Source organism: Notamacropus eugenii, chromosome 6, assembly GCF_028372415.1.
Source record: "Notamacropus eugenii isolate mMacEug1 chromosome 6, mMacEug1.pri_v2, whole genome shotgun sequence".
NCBI classification, from domain to species: domain Eukaryota; kingdom Metazoa; phylum Chordata; class Mammalia; order Diprotodontia; family Macropodidae; genus Notamacropus; species Notamacropus eugenii.
In genome coordinates, this window is record NC_092877.1 from 167187545 (window position 1) to 167203996 (window position 16452).

At 39.0% G+C, this 16452-nt stretch overlaps 1 protein-coding gene across 1 annotated transcript in view; it reads left to right on the top strand.

The window, feature by feature from the left end:
- Positions 1-15190, top strand: part of LOC140512468 (zinc finger protein 69 homolog B-like) — a 28405-nt gene extending 13215 nt beyond the window's left edge. The window contains exon 2 of the transcript XR_011969764.1: positions 15109-15190. The gene's annotated coding sequence lies outside the window, so the exon portion shown is untranslated. The remainder of the gene's footprint in view (positions 1-15108) is intronic.
- Positions 15191-16452: the final 1262 nt, after the last annotated feature.

Below are 16452 nucleotides of genomic sequence, written 5' to 3' on the forward strand. Positions count from 1 at the left end.
ATTGATTAAAGTTATTAAGTTATTGTAGTCAGTGTTGTGATTTCTGTTGTCCATTTCACACTTTTAATTTTCAGTTATTTGTTTAAATTTTTAAAAATTTAGCATTTGATTTCTCTCTACCATATCTTTTTCATCATTAGTCTTTTAATTCTGTTTTAAGTTGATGATATGATTGTTCTTGTTCTTCAGTTATGTCCAACCCTTTGTGACTCCATTTGGGGTTTTCTTGGAAGAGATATTAGAATGGTTTGCCATTTCCTTCTCCTGTTCATTTTAAAAATGAGGAAACTGAGGCAAACAGAGTCAACTGAGTTGTCTGGTGTCACACAACTAGTAAGTGTCTGAGATCAGATTTGAACTCAGGAAGATGAAGATGAGTTTTCCTGACTTGCACTCTGTGCACTATGGCGCCACCTCATTGCCTTCCTTCCAGTCTCTGCTTAAGTACTGCATCACATGTGACACCTTTCCTAATCCCTCTTAATTGTTTGTGCCCTCCAAAAATGATTTTTGTTTCTATTATGTATACATTGGTTATTGATATGCTTCTATACTTATTTTTCCTAACCATAGAATGTTTTTTTTTTTTTTCCTCCCATTCTTTCTTATTCCCAGAAAATATAAACATCATAGAAGTATAAAATGTCAGAGCTGGAAGGGATCTTAGAGATGTAGGTCCTTCATTTTAGAGTGAGACCACAGGAATAAAATGACTTTTTTGATGACTATACATCTTCTTAGATCATACCATCTTGGAAGTACCAAAAACTTACAGGCCCCCAAAATTAGCTCTGAAAAAAGCAGCACAGAAGACCAGAGTAGACAGCTTCAGAGTAGGAGGAAGGCTAGGGCTTTTTTTTTTTTTTTTTCATTTTTTTTTTTATTTAGCTTTTAACATTCATTTTCACAAAATTTTGGGTTACAAATTTTTCCCCTTTTCTCCCCTCCCCCCCCAAACGCCAAGCATTCTACTTGCCCCTATGACCAATCTGCTCTCTCTTCTATCATCCCTCTCTGCCCTTGTCTCTGTCTTCTCTTTTGTCCTGTAGGGCCAGATAGCTTTCTATACCCATTTACCTGTATTTCTTATTTCCTAGTGGTAAGAACATTACAGTTGATCCTAACACTTTGAGTTCCAACTTCTTTAGCTCCCTCCCTCTCCACCCCTTCCCTTTGGAAGGCAAGCAATTCAATATAGGCCAAATCTGTGTAGTTTTGCAAATGACTTCCATAATAGTTGTGTTGTATAGGACTAACTATATTTCCCTCCATCCTATCCTGTCCCCCATTACTTCTATTCTCTTTTGATCCTATCCCTCCCCATGAGTGTTGACCTCAAATTGCACTCTCCTCCCCATGCCCTCCCTTCTATCATCCCCCCCCCACTCTGCTTATCCCCTTATCCTCCACTTTCCTGTATTGTAAGATAGGTTTTCATACCAAAATGAGTAGGCATTTTATTCTTTCCTTTAGTGGAATGTGATGAGAGTAGACTTCATGTTTTTCTCTCACCTCCCCTCTTTATCCCTCCACTAATGAGTCTTTTGCTTGCCTCTTCTATGAGAGATAATTTGCCCCATTCAATTCTCCCTTTCTCCTCCCAATATCTTTCTCTCTCACTGCTTGATTTCATTTTTTTTAAGATATGATCCCATCCTCTTCAATTCACTCTGTGCACTCTGTCTCTATGTGTGTGGGCGTGTGTGCATGTGTGTGTGTGTAATCCCACCCAGTACCCAGATACTGAAATGTTTCAAGAGTTACAAATATTGTCTTTCCATGTAGGAATGTAAACAGTTCAACTTTAGTAAGTCCCTTATGACTTCTCTTTGCTGTTCACCTTTTCATGGTTCTCTTCATTCTTGTGTTTGGAAGTCAAATTTTCTTTTCAGCTCTGGTCTTTTCATCAAGAATGCTTGAAAATCCTCTATTTCATTGAAAGACCAATTTTTCCCCTGAAGTATTATACTCAGTTTTGCTGGGTAGGTGATTCTTGGTTTTAGTCCTAGTTCCTTTGACTTCTGGAATATCCTATTCCATGCCCTTCGATCCCTTAATGTAGAAGCTGCTAGATCTTGTGTTATCCTGATTGTATTTCCACAATACTTGAATTGTTTCTTTCTAGCTGCTTGCAATATTTTCTCCTTGACCTGGGAACTCTGGAATTTGGCCACAATGTTCCTAGGAGTTTCTCTTTTTGGATCTCTTTCATGCGGTGTTCTGTGGATTCCTTGAATATTTATTTTGCCCTCTGGTTCTAGAATCTCAGGGCAGTTTTCCTTGATAATTTCATGAAAGATGATGTCTAGGCTCTTTTTCTGATCATGGCTTTCAGGTAGGCCCATAATTTTTAAATTGTCTCTCCTGGCTCTATTTTCCAGGTCAGTTGTTTTTCCAATGAGATATTTCACATTATCTTCCATTTTTTCATTCTTTTGGTTTTGTTTTGTGATTTCTTGGTTTCTCATAAAGTCCTTAGCCTCCACCTGTTCCATTCTAATTTTGAAAGAACTATTTTCTTCAGTGAGCTTTTGAATCTCCTTTTCCATTTGGCTAATTCTGCTTTTGAAAGCATTCTTCTCCTCATTGGCTTTTTGAACCTCTTTTGCCAATTGAGTTAGGCTTGTTTTCAAGGTGTTATTTTCTTCAACATTTTTTTGGGTCTCCTTTAGCAGGGAGCTGATTTGCTGTTCATGCTTTGACTTCATGTCTCTCATTTCTCTTCCCAGCTTTTCCTCCACCTCTCTAACTTGATTTTCAAAATTCTTTTTGAGCTCTTCCATGGCCTGTGCCCATTGAGTGGGCTGGGACACAGAAGCCTTGATTTCTGTGTCTTTGCCTGATGGTAAGCATTGTTCTTCCTCATCAGAAAGGAAGGGAGGAAATGCCTGTTCACCAAGAAAGTAACCTTCTATAGTCTTATTTCTTTTCCCTTTTCTGGGCATTTTCCCAGCCAGTGACTTGACCTCTGAATATTTTCCTCACACCCACCTCACCTCCTGATCCTCCCAGCCAGTGTTTGGGGTCTGAGATTCAAATGCTGCTTCCAGCCTCAGGGCTTTGGGCGGGGGCAGGGCTGCTATTCAGTGTGAGATTAAATTCAGATGCTCAGGTGAGGGCAGGGCTGCCTCTCAGGCTCAGTTCCCTCAGGGAGTTTATGCACAGACCTTCAACAATGGATCCAGGCTCCTGCCTGCTTGGAGAGCCCTGGTCTGCCGCTGCCCCTCAGCTTCTGTCTCCCGAGGGGGCCCGAGCCATGGGGGCACCCCACTCCCCCCTCGACCCTCCAAAGGGACTCTCTCACAGACCCCCGTCACCTGTGGGTGGAGGTACTTGTGCAGCCGCTGGAGATCCCGTCCCTGAAGCCCGCTCGGATCTGTTCCTCTCGGTGCCGCGTCCACGGCAGGGCTGTACTCAGCTCCCAGTCCCGGCGCCCAGTCCGCAGCACGAAGGACCTTTTATGAGAGGTTTGCAGGTCTCTCCGGAACAGAAATCTCCCTCGCTCCAATGTTCTGTGGCCTCTGGGTGCAGAATTTGCCGTGAGTTACTTCTTTGTAGTTGTTCTATGGGTTGTGGGTTAGGAGCTATGTGTATGTGCGTCTTTCTACTACGCCATCTTGGCTCCGCCCCCAGAATGTTTTTTAATGCTTGCCAGGTTGATGGCATTCAGACTTTTTTGGAGCAAAGTGTTCATGATATTCCCATCATTCAGGTCAGTGATTTCTAATTAATTTACTAACCTTTCAATTTTCATTTCTTGATGCCTTCATCCATGTGTTCCAACTTTTCTGTCATCCTTCCTTGTGTTCCTCTTTAATGAGCTAGTTCCATTGAAGTTTGGTGTTTTACCGGAGTTCTGCCTTACCTTGTTGTATCATTGCAATGGACTTGAATTCTAGACAACTGTTAACAGAAGAATGGTTAGTAAGTGCATGTTAGTTGATTGATATTGGACCCAGTATTACTTCCATATAGATTTGAGACATTGATCCTACTTTTGCATTATAAAACTAACAGTAAGTCTGATATCTCTTCTAACAAGTTTGCTCTTCAAGTAGATGAAAATAATTTTTCTCAAAAACCTTCACAGTTTTTTTCATTCTTTCTTCATAAAAATATTTCTGTCTCAAAGAGGCCAACAAGTTGAATAAAGGCGAAACAAATCTGCAAAAAAAGAAAAGTTTCTAGATTATTCCATATTCCACTAGAGTTCCTGTGGACACACTTCATTTTGTGAATGCCATATTTAAAAAGCATATGGTATACAGAACTGCACATAAATTCCAAATGTGGTCAGAATAGTACAGACTAATTTTTTTGTGTGATCTAGTCTCCACTATATATCCACTATTTCAAGCCAAGATTCAGTTAACCTGAAAGATTGAATTTTTGAGACAATGTGATATACTTCATAGGGAGTTGATCCCAGAACCAGGAAGACCTAGATTCTAGTCCTGTCTTTGATACTTACAGCCTTTGTTACATAACAAAGCATTTCCTGAGGTCCATAGGGAATTGTTGAGTACTTAATACATACTAGACATTGTGCTAAGCATTAGGAATTCAAAGAAAGGCCAGAAAATGGTCCCTCCCCTCAAGGACCTCATAATTAAGTAAGGGGGACAACAAGAAAACAACAATGAAAATACAAGATATATACTGGATAAGTGGTAGGTAATCTCACAGGAAAGGCACTAGTAGGAAGGAAGACCAGGAACAGGTTACTGCAGAAGGGAAGATTTGAACTGGTAGGTGAAAAGAGGACAGAAAACCAGGATGTAGAACAATGATGAAGAATTCTTCTGAATCCCCGTTGAACCACTTACAAGCTAGGTGACCTTGGATGAATTATTTCATCTCCTTATGCATAAATCTCTTTATCTTTAAAATGAAGTGGTTGAAGTAAATGATCTCTAGTTTAATTCAATTATAACTACAACGAGATTGTGATTTCACCTGACTTAATATGGTTTATGTTTACTACTACTAAGTGTGGTGGCATCTAAGTGCTACAGTGAATAGAGTGTGAGACTTGGAATCAGAAAAACCTGAATTCAAATCTGGCCTCAGATACTTGGTATCTGTGTAATCCTGCACAAAGCACAAACCCTGTTTCCTTCAGTTGTATCATTTGTAAAGTGAACTGGAGAAATAAATGGCAAACAACTCTAGTATCTTTGCCAAGAAAAAACAAATTGAAATGAAATCGGGTAATGAAGAATCAGACAGGAATAAAACACTTGAATTATTGAATGGCATTGGAATAAAGCTAGATGTCACAAGGGGTACAGAATTGTTTCTCTTTGAGGAATTCTGACATTTTACTGCAATTTAACTAGAAATAGGCAAAAAAGTTATAAAGAAAATTCTACATATTTGTCTTACAATCTATTTCTAAATGTTTGAGAATTCAGTGGCATCTCTTTCCTGATTCCCTCACATATATAAATAATAATCTGAGCATGGTGCCTATCTGAACAAAACGAAATTCCTACCTGTAATGAGAGGTTCACCTCTGAGACCACTTTCTCCTTGAAAGCTGCTGCACTTTTCTAATAAAAACAAACTTTCTTTCCTTTTATCTTCTACAGCATTTTGTTCACATTATAATATTTATAATACAAGTCACATAGTTTTCAATAAAAATAGTCTATTGATGACTGTCTGCCACTTATTTCATACAAAGCAGTGAGGAAAGTCCTCACGAATTAGTCTGCAAATCTTTCTGCTGACTGTAAATACTCTTCTTTTATCTATTCAGTACAACTTTCTGGATGATCACAAAGACAGTGTATTTAGCAAATTACAATATGCTACTATATGACATAAACTTTTACTAGTGGAAAGAATCTCAGTACTTACAACCATGGAATGATATCACTGGGGGCAATATTAAAACCTAGAATGTCAGATCAGGGACCTAAGGGCATTGACTGAGCTCAAAGGTACAATTGAACATAGAAAAGCTGAATTAGAAGCAACCTGTGAAATCATCTTGATTTCATCGACAACAAGAGGTAAAACGTGACTGATGGCATTATATTTGGGAGATAAATGAAGGATAATCAAATTGTGTCTTGGAATCATCAAAGCTTTCTCCTTTTTTTTTTTTAATTTTGATCAATATTTTAATTAGTGAATACCCCAGAATATGAGGACAAGTACTAACTTTGTCTTCAAGTTCTTTATGTAATGATCTGAGGATATGCTGGGATTCCTAGTTCCCTTTCTTTTCCATATGTCTCATTTATAGGCTGAAGCAATTTTGTTTGTCAATTTAGCAAACAATTACATTTAGAGTCTGCAAACAAAAACCATTCTATAATTATCTCATTTGAACATCAGTACACAGAACTTTTGAAAGAGGATTCTTCAGATCCTACTTTCTGCATGTCACAGATGAAGAAGACAAGAGTTAAAAAACTAAGTGGTTTGGTGAAGAACACATAACTGAAAAGTGGCAGAGGTGAGGTATCATCTCAGTTTTTCCTGCCTCCGTGCTCTATTCACTTTTACCATTTGCCTCTTTCTTGGTGTAAAATGGAAAGAACAAGAAATTATATCCAGCAGTCCAGTGGAACTGAAGAATTCAAAGGATGTAAGATTTCCGGAATAGAGTCATATTTTCTAGCTTTCCCTTTGAATACATGCAGAGTTTTCTGGAGTGATTTTTTTTTTCAGATAATTTTACAGATCAAGATAGTGAGATACAAATAAAACAACTTGACCAAGGTCACACAGCTAGTCCATGGACGAACCCAGACTAGGACAAAAGATTCATGAGCATCTCTCCAGTGTATTTATGAGACTAGTCATAATTTATCCTTTTATTTAAGAAGTAAACATAACGGAGAAAAGCCTAGTTGTATTCATTATTTAATAATTCTTCCTCACTTTTGAATTTTTTCTTTGGCAAATGAAAACATAGAGCAGTAGAAAGTGTGCTTAATTCTGAAGCCCAGATACTGGGTTTAAATTATTGCTTTGTTACTTAATACACAAGTGACTTTGGGGAAGACAAACTGCCAGCCCTCGTCCACCTGTGCTCTCAAAAAGAAAAAAAATTTAAACAAAAGTGACTTTTTTTTTTTTTAACAAATTAGAAAGATATGATGTTCTTTGGACTACCATGCCATTACACTTCTTTCCTGAAGACGAAGAAATTATACTGGATGAGGTACTTACCTTTGTCAGAATAAATGGAATATTGTGAAAATTTCATAAAGAACATTGTTTCCTTTTACAGTGAAGGTCAACACTCTAGCCTCTCTGACCTATGGTCTGGTTAACAGTGAATACTTAAAAGACAAAGTCTTTCTTAGTCACATAGATACTTATAGAAATTGCATTAAAGTTCGGAAACTTAGGGAACTGATTCTCTCACCAGGGAAATAATGGGCCACCCTCTGTGGGATAGTTGACACCTTTATCTCATTTGACTTTGGTCTGTGAAGGAGGAAACTTCCCTAGCCAATTAGTACAAGTCTGCCTCTTGAGTGCCAGACTTTGGCTGAAGTACCGAATAAGTGAATTGTATAGTCAGTGTATTTTTTTTCTGCCATCTGTCAAAGTTAAAAATTACTTCATTTATGCCATTGTTTCTGAGATAAATTTCTCACTGCGAATGTCCTGGAAGGTGACTTTTGAATAAACCAAGATTTTCAGAAGGACAATTAACAAGATTTTATGTGACTTAAACTTTAAAAATATTTATTAAAAATATGGAATGCCAAGCAACATATTACACCCTAGAAAAAAACGAAAACAAACAAAAAAGAAACCAATCTCTCCCTTTCTACAGAGATAGATAGACATGAAGAAGATAAATGGAAGAAAGACAGATAAATGATAACTGGCTGTAGATATAAAGACTGACATAAATGTTTAATAGATAGGCAGAAAGACACAAAGATACAAGGTGGTAGACAGAAAACTAGATAGATGGATATAGATGGCAGATGGTAGATAAACAAATGAGTCTTACAACACCACTTTAATCAACCAGGTATCCCCAAAGGCAATGGAAAGTAATGTGGGGGAAAGCAGACTGTAACCTTCTCTCAACTCATGGATAGAAGTAGCAAAAAATCATCCATTATTAAAAATGTAACTAGAAAAGGAGGTGAATCAGTCGTATGGCCAGAGTGGGAAATAAGAGATGGACAGCCTGAATACTGCACCAATAAGCAAGAAATGTTCAGTGACCTATAGAAAGGCTTCATGAGCAAGAGTCCTATTATGCTAAAGAAAGCATGGATGGGCAATGATCTGCACTGTTAGCAAAATGACATCAATAAAATCCCCTCGAGTGTATGATTATACAGTGAGGAGCAGTGTTTCTGGGCTAAATCTTCTTCAGCTGAGTTCTTTTTGTAGAGGGAAGAATTAACATTTTGTTTAGGCACTCCTCATGTTTCATTATATAGCATGTCCCACAAGTCTGAGTGGGCTTTTAGGCTTCCAAATGAACCAAGACTTTTAGGACCCCCTGTATAACATGAGATATAAAAAATCTGCTTTGAAAAATCTCTAAAGCCCCATACACACATAAGGTATGGTAATCATTAATCTAGTATTTTGTCTAGTTTAGAGCCTCTTCTCCAGTATTCAAGAGAGACCCATCTTTTCCTGTCTTGTCTTCCATAATGGATGGTATTATAGTGAGATGCTTGATATACTAACAGATTTAACCTGAGAATGAAAATCTTCGCATAGAAAACTCAAATAGTAATTGGGGGGAAAAACTCAGTTCTCTTTTCTTGTTGTTTAATGTTGACAACTCCAATGGCACTACTCAAACAACTCTGGTTCACTCATTTGTTTCTCAAAATTTTTAAATCTCCTTTCCTCTCACAATTCTGTTACTGTGAACATTTGCAGCTAAATTATTATTGCTTAATAATCTCTATCTTAGGTATCCCTAAGGTGAGAATCTGATAAATATCCCATCTTTCATGGTTATAGAATATTGCAATGGCATTTTCTAACAGTTGTTCATTTTTGCAAAGAAAGCAGAGGAATGTTTTCCTCTTCGAGAAACAAAGCTTTTAATAAGTATTTATAATTTGTTTGTGTCAGTGTTGTTTAGCAAGTTTTCTTCAAAATAATCTCCATAGATTAACTGTCATGAAACTCTATTTTCTTTTTGACCTTCATCCATCTACTTTTCCTCTTTCATAATTCTTTATGGTCTTTGATAGATTCACTTTTTCTTCCCCAGAAGATTTTGTATGTTTAAATGATGTAATGAATGAAGTCTTTTGATCAAAACTTGGTATCTGTTAGGCAAGACCTTAGTCAAAAAATAAGTCAGATTCACAAGTTTCTTTGCTTGAAAAGAAATCCCAATGTGATTTTTGTTCAATTAAAAATTTTCTCTTTTCCTTTTTAAAAAATTAGCATTATTTGTTTATATACCCTGATATAAACCATGAATTTGTTCATTTCAGCAGTTATGTCCACATTTCTCCATCTTCTCCACAATGCTTTGCTAGGCAAACTATGTTTAGGCATTATTCTCAGCTAGAAGTTTAATAATCCTGTGGGGAAATATAATAGTCTAGCACTGGGGTAGGGAATATGCAGCCTCAGGGTCACATGTGACTCTCTAGGGCCTCAAGTGTGATCCTTTGCTGTATCCAAGCTTCACAGAACAATAAAAGGATTTGTATTGTAAAACTTGGACTCAGTCAAAAGGCCTAGAACTTAGAAGGCCACATATGACTTCAAGACCTGAGGTTCCCCACCCCTGGTCTAGCATGACTCACTACTTGATGTTCCATGCCTTTTCTTTGTAATCTCCACTTTTCTGTATGTTCACTGACTGGTTTTTAAAAATGATCCATTCTAGAATTTTCTCAAGACTTCGACTTATTGACCTTTACTTTTTAGACTTTATTCTCTTCCCTTTTTTGTCCACATCTGAATTACCTCTCCTAATTTCTACAGCTTTTCAGCTATGACTAGAAGTGACTTGCTTACCTCTCACATTGAGCCATTGTTGAAGCATTCAGGTTTGCAGTTTATCTGGGCCAGATGACTTAAATCCATCAAAGATGACTGAGTGCTCTCTTACTATCAGCTCTGCAAGCTATTGTTCTATCATTTCCAGTCCACAGGTCATTCTTCTGGGCAGAGCAAACAAAAGAAAAATAAGAGTTGAGTCACTCCAAGTTCTCTCTGTGGTCAGTTACACTCACTGCACCCCAAGCAGCAGTCCTATCTCTTCTTGAAATTCCTTTTTGGTGTCCGTAGCTCCCTTTATCAGCCTCAGCTTATTCTGAACATTCATATTCCTGACATTATTTTTATGAAACTTCTTTTACCTGCCTATTCTTCCACCTTCTCTTCATTTTCTGTTTTAAGAAATGTAAGTTGGTTAGTCAGTTCCTTGTGCAGCAGCAGCTTACTCTTGAGACAATTCCATTTTTCTTCCTTATTGGGATCATTTCCTTTGGTCTTCTGAATTTTCTGGTCTAACTTGTCTTTCCCTGTAGGATGGGGTCCTACTCATCCTGCCCCTGAAGCCTTTCTGACACCTAGGGAACATGTCAAACTACACTCAGTTTTTCTTCTCTTCAATCACAACCTCCAGGAAGGGGTGGTTGCTTCCTCCAAGGATGCCACCAGCAACCAGCTCCTCCCAGTTAGTGAGAATTAGAAACAGTATAGATTATCCTCTTGTTAGTTCCATCACCTTTTAAAGGATAAAATTATCAGTGCAAATCAGGATGTCATTAGCTGTTCTCCTTTTGGCAAAGAGAGGGTTCCAAAAGGTATCTAGATCATTTTTCCATGCAAGGTCCATGATGTGTTTCCTGAATTCACCTATTTCTTTCTTTCTTTTTTTTTTAAACATCAACTTCTTTATTTATATTGAGGGGCAACTAGGTGACTCAGTGGATAGAGTGCCAGGCCTGGAGTCACAAATACTCATCTGAGTTCAAATCTAGCCTCAGCCACTTATTAGTTGTATGACCCTGGCCGGGGCACTCACCTGTTTGCTTCAGTTTCCACACTTGTAAAATGTGCTGAATTATTTTATTACTTAAGTTCAGAATAAAGAGAAGGAAGTGGCACAAACCACATCACTACCTTTGCTAAGAAAACCCCAAAAGGGGTCAGGAAGAGTCAGTTACGACTGAGATGGCTGAACAACAATAAATTTATATTCTGAGGACTAACATCCTTCCAGTCATCTAGCTTTGCAACCTTGGAATCATCCTTGATTCTTTACTCTCCTTTAACTCTCAGATCCAATGAGTTGCTAAGTCTTGCTAATGCAGCCGCTGCCACATCTCTTACATTTGTCCCCTTCTCTACATTCATATAGTAATCACTCTGGTTCAATCTGTCCTCACCTATTTCCTGGACTATTGAGACAACCTCCTAATTGTTTCCCATGGCTCAAGTCTACGCCCTCTCCAATTTATCATCTATTTGGCTGCTGTGGTATTATCCCTAAAGCACAGATCTGACTATGTCACTTCCCTGTTCCAAGAGCTCCTAAACCTCTAGGACAAAATACAATCTGCTCTGCTTGGCATTTAAAGTTCTTCACAATCTGGCTCCAGCTGACATTTTCAAGTCTATTACACATTACTCAGCTTCATGCACTCTACCTTCCAGTCAAACTAGCCCATTTAACTGTTCCCCACCCAAGACCTTCCACTTCTTTTTTTTCTTGTATTTAAATTGACTTATTTAAGTTTTCAACATTCATTTCCACAAAATTTTGAGTTCCAAATTTTCTCACCATTTCTCCCCTCTCCCACCCCAAAACGCTGAACATTCTAACTGCCCCTATCACCAATCTGCCCTCCCTTCTGACATCCCTCCCTTCCCTTATCCTCATCTTCTCCTTTGTCCTGTAGGGCAAGATAACTTTCTATTCCCCATTATTTGTATTTCTTATTTCCTAGTTGTATGCAAGAACAATACTCAACAGCTGTTCCTAAAACTTTGAGTTCCAACTTCTCTTCCTCCCTCCTTCCCCACCCATCCCCTTTGGGAAGGCAAGCAATTCAATATAGGCCATATCTGTGTGGTTTTGCAAATGACTTCCATAATAGTCGTGTTGTGTAAGACTAACTATATTTCCCTCTATCCTATCCTGCCCCAATTGCTTCTGTTCTCTCTTTTAATCCTGTCCTTCACCAAGAGTGTTGACTTCTAATTGCTCCCTCCTCCCACTACCCTCTCTTCCATTATCCCCCCACCCTGCTAATCCCCTTCTCCCCCACTTTCCTGTATTATAAGATAGGTTTTCATACCAAAATGAATGTACAGTTTATGCCTTACTTTAGTTGAATGTGATGAGAATAAACTTCATGTTTCTTTCTCTCACCTCCCCTCTTTTTCCCTTCTCTGAAAAGTCTTTTACTTGCCTCTTTTATGAGAGATTATTTGCCCCAGTCCATTTCTCCCTTTCTCCTCCCAATATATTTTTCTCTTACCGCTTGATTTCATTTTTTAAAGATATGATCCCATCCTATTCAATTCACCCTGTGCTCTCTGTGTCTCTCTCTATGTGTGTATGTGAGTGTGTGTGTGTGTGTGTGTGTGTGTGTGTGTGTGTAATCCCACCAACTACCCAGATACTCAAAAAAGTTTGAAGAGTTACAAATATTATCTTTCCATGTAGGAATGTAAATAGTTCAACTTTAGTAAGTCCCTTATGATTTCTCTTTGCTGTTTACCTTCTCATGCTTCTCTTAATTCTTGTATTTGAAGATCAAATTTTCTTTTCAGCTCTAGTCTTTTCATCAAGAATGCTTGAAAGTCCTCTATTTCATTGAAAGACCATTTTTTCCCCTGAAGTATTATACTCAGTTTTTCTGGGTAAGTGATTCTTGCTTTTAGTCCTAGTTCCTTTGACTTCTGGAATATCATATTCCATGCCCTTTGATCCCTTAATGTAGAAGTTGCTAGATCTTGTGTTATTCTGATTGCATTTCCACAATACTTGAATTTTTTGTTTCTAGCTGCTTGCAATGTTTTTTCCTTAACCTGGGCGCTCTGGAATTTGGCCACAATGTTCCTAAGAGTTTCTTTTTTTGGATCTCTTTCAGGAGGGGATCGGTAGATTCTTTCAATATTTATTTTGACCCCTGGTTTTAGAATATCAGGGCAGTTTTCTTTGATAATTTCATGAAAGATGATGTCTAGGCTCTTTTTTTGATCATGGCTTTCACATAGTCCCATAATTTTTAAATTGTCTCTCCTGGATCTATTTCCCAGGCCAGTTGTTTCTCCAATGAGATATTTCACATTATCTTCCATTTTTTCATTCTTTTGGTTTTGTTTTGTGATTTCTTGGTTTCTCATAAATTCATTAGCCTCCATCTGTTCCAATCTAATTTTTAAAGAACTCTTTTCTTCAGTGAACCTCCTTTTCCATTTGGCTAATTCTGCTTTTTAAAGTATTCTTCTCCTCATTGGCTTTTTGACCCTCTTTTGCCAATTGAGTTAGCCTATTTTTTAAGGTATTATTTTCTTCAGCATTTTTTGGTCTTCTTTAGCAAGGTGTTGACCTGCTTTTCATGCTTTTCTTGCATCTCTTTCATTTCTCTTCCCAATTTTTCCTCCACCTGTCTTTCTTGATTTTCAAATCCTTTTTGAGCTCTTCCATGACCTGAGCCCATTGAATATTTATTTTGGATGTTTGGGATACAGAAGCCTTGACTTTTATGTCTTTCTCTGATGGTAAGCATTGTTCTTCCTCATCTGAAAGGATGGGAGAAGGTATCTGTTCACCAAGAAAGTAACCTTCCATAGTCTTAATTTTTTTCCCTTTTTTGGGCATTTTTTTGGGTCCTTTGTCAACAATAGGGTATATTCTGGGGATCTGTAAGATCTCAGTTCCTCCAAGGTGCACAATCAAGCATGTACCCTGGTCTGGGAGCAGTTAGAGATTTTTGTGCCCAGAATCTTAGCAGTTTCTCCTCCACAGCCACCTGGCCTCCAGTTCCGCCAGGCCAGCACTGGGGGCTGAGATTCAGATAAGCTGCATGGGCAGGGCTGCCATTCAGTATGAGATAAAGATCAGCTCCCTCAGGGCTTCCACACAGGGCTGAGTTAAGATTTAGCTGGTCAGTGCCCCAGGGTTTTTACGATCCAACAATGGATGCGGGCTGCTGTAGGGACTGCTGTGTGAACTGCTGCCACCAGCCCAATGTGGCCTCTGAGGCCACTGCCTAAGGCTGGAGCTATGGAAAGGCCTTTCTCCCTTCCTGGCCAGCTGAAAAAACCCTGTCACTGACATTTCATGCCTGTGGGTTGAGGGATCTGTGAAGCGCTGCTACTGTCACTGGAAATTCTGCCCCGGAGGGCTGTTCTCGAGCTGCGTGCTCAGCCAAGGCTGAGCCGGGCTCCACTGCATGTCTGGTGCAAAAGACTTTTCCAGTGGTCACCCTAGGCTGGAAATCTCCCCTCTGTTATTCTCCACTTCTGGTTCTCCGAAATTTCTAGAGAAACCCTCTCTACAGGTATTTTATGGGTTGTGTGGGGAGAGCCAGCATTTGTGTGTCTTTCTACTCTACATCTTGGCCCCGCCCACATATTTCTTTCTGTTCAGGTGGAATGTGGCATACAAAATTGCTTGGATTTCTTCCTCCATTCATCTTTATCTAAATGTTCTTTACTATTCTTACCTACTCACATTCCTGGATTTCCTCAAGGAAGAATAACTTATTATTATACAGTGCTTCTGTATCCCATTCATCCTCTCCTTTACCTGTCCTCTTTTTTTAAAAATAAGGTACACCTGCCTCGGTGTCCGTAAACGGAATCATCAGTCACCGTCCTACTCTTCCTTTCTTCTTCTGACTCTTTTTGGGGAACTTCTCCCCTGATGACTTTGGTCGTTCTGCTGTGATTTCTTGGAGAACAAGCAGGTACCTCCTCTTCGGAGCTTCCTTCTCTTCAGGAAGAACCTCAAGTCTGTTACTTAGCTCTAAGTACATAGCTATCTTTTTCATTCTCTTCCTATAATCTGTATTACTCATTCATCTTCCATCTTCCTGACTAGGGGACTAGTCTCCCCTCTTCCACTTCAAATCCTCCCTTTTTGGGTTTTTCAGCCTCTCATAACTCTCTTCTTGCCTGCAGGTGACAGCACTAACGCTCTTGAAGGAAGTAGACTTTTCAAGTCTGAGTGGCTTGCTGGAGAGAGAATTCAGGCCTTGAGAAGACTGAGGTCCATTACTTGTGACTCTGGGATGGACTCATTGCCAGAGTTTAGAGTCGACCAAGTTGCTGCTCCGGAACCTCAACAGGACAGAGGTAAATCTTCTATTCTGAGGCCTTGGATTTCTCTAAGCTTAAGGTTTAGGTTTCATATAGGTAGTCCTAGTCTTTGGCCCCAGGTGTCTGGGTCAACATCTCTCCTTTATCCCATTTGACTTTCTTTTACACTTGAGGAAACTTGAGGCATGGAAAGGTTCAGTGATTTGTCTAGGATCGTAAAGCTTGTATGGATGTCTGAAGCTAGATTGGAACTCAGTTCTTCTGAACTCTAGGTCCTGAGGGTTATTCACTATGCCACCTAGCTGCCTAGATTTAATCCTTCTCCCCCTCCTCCTTGCACCAACTGTGCTCAGGTTTTCTTCATTTTCTTTAAATTAAAATTACTTTATAAGAAAATACCTCTCCTCTGAAATTCATTGTAATAGTCTGTACTTATTAGTTCTGGTGCGCATGACTACTTCTCTGATTACAGATGGGAGTAAACCAGACCAATAAGCAGGAAGGACACCAAGCAGATAATAATAATAATGTTTATGTAGTACTTTAAGGTTTGAAAATACCTGTGCTCTGAAATTCAATTTCCAACTCTCTTTCTTAGCTCTGAGGAGTAAAGGAGCACTCGATTTGAATCCAGAGGGAACTCAGCTAGACTGCAAGCTTAGTTCTTAATCACTTCTGTGACCCTGAATAGGACATTTTCATTCTCTGGTTCTCAGTTTCCAATCTCGCTTCTAACTCCTAATCGATGAGTCAGGATCCCTTTAGGTCCTTACAAAAAAAGCTCTTATAAATTCAGTTCAACTTAAGCGAAAAAAACATTTGCCTAAGGTCCTACTAAGTTGAGGTCATTCTCTGCATGCTAAGGATATGCAATCCGTGTCAAGATATAGACACGCATAGGGGATTAACAGTAGAGGAATCATGGAGAGGAATCTCCAACCTAGAAGGTACTTTCCAAAAAGGGATTAAGTCCCCTTTTTAGTCTGAAACATCCCTGACATGTGGTTGTCTAGCTTCTGCCAAGGACCTCATGACTCTTCTAGGACTCGGTCTTTTGGACAGCGATGATCATTGGGAAGTACTTCCAGCATAAAACCAAAATCTACCTCTCTGCCAGTTGTCTCTGGGGCCCAACAGAATGAATGGAATCCCTCTTCCATATGACAGTCCTTCAAATGCCTGAAAACAGTGAGCTGGCCATGTTTA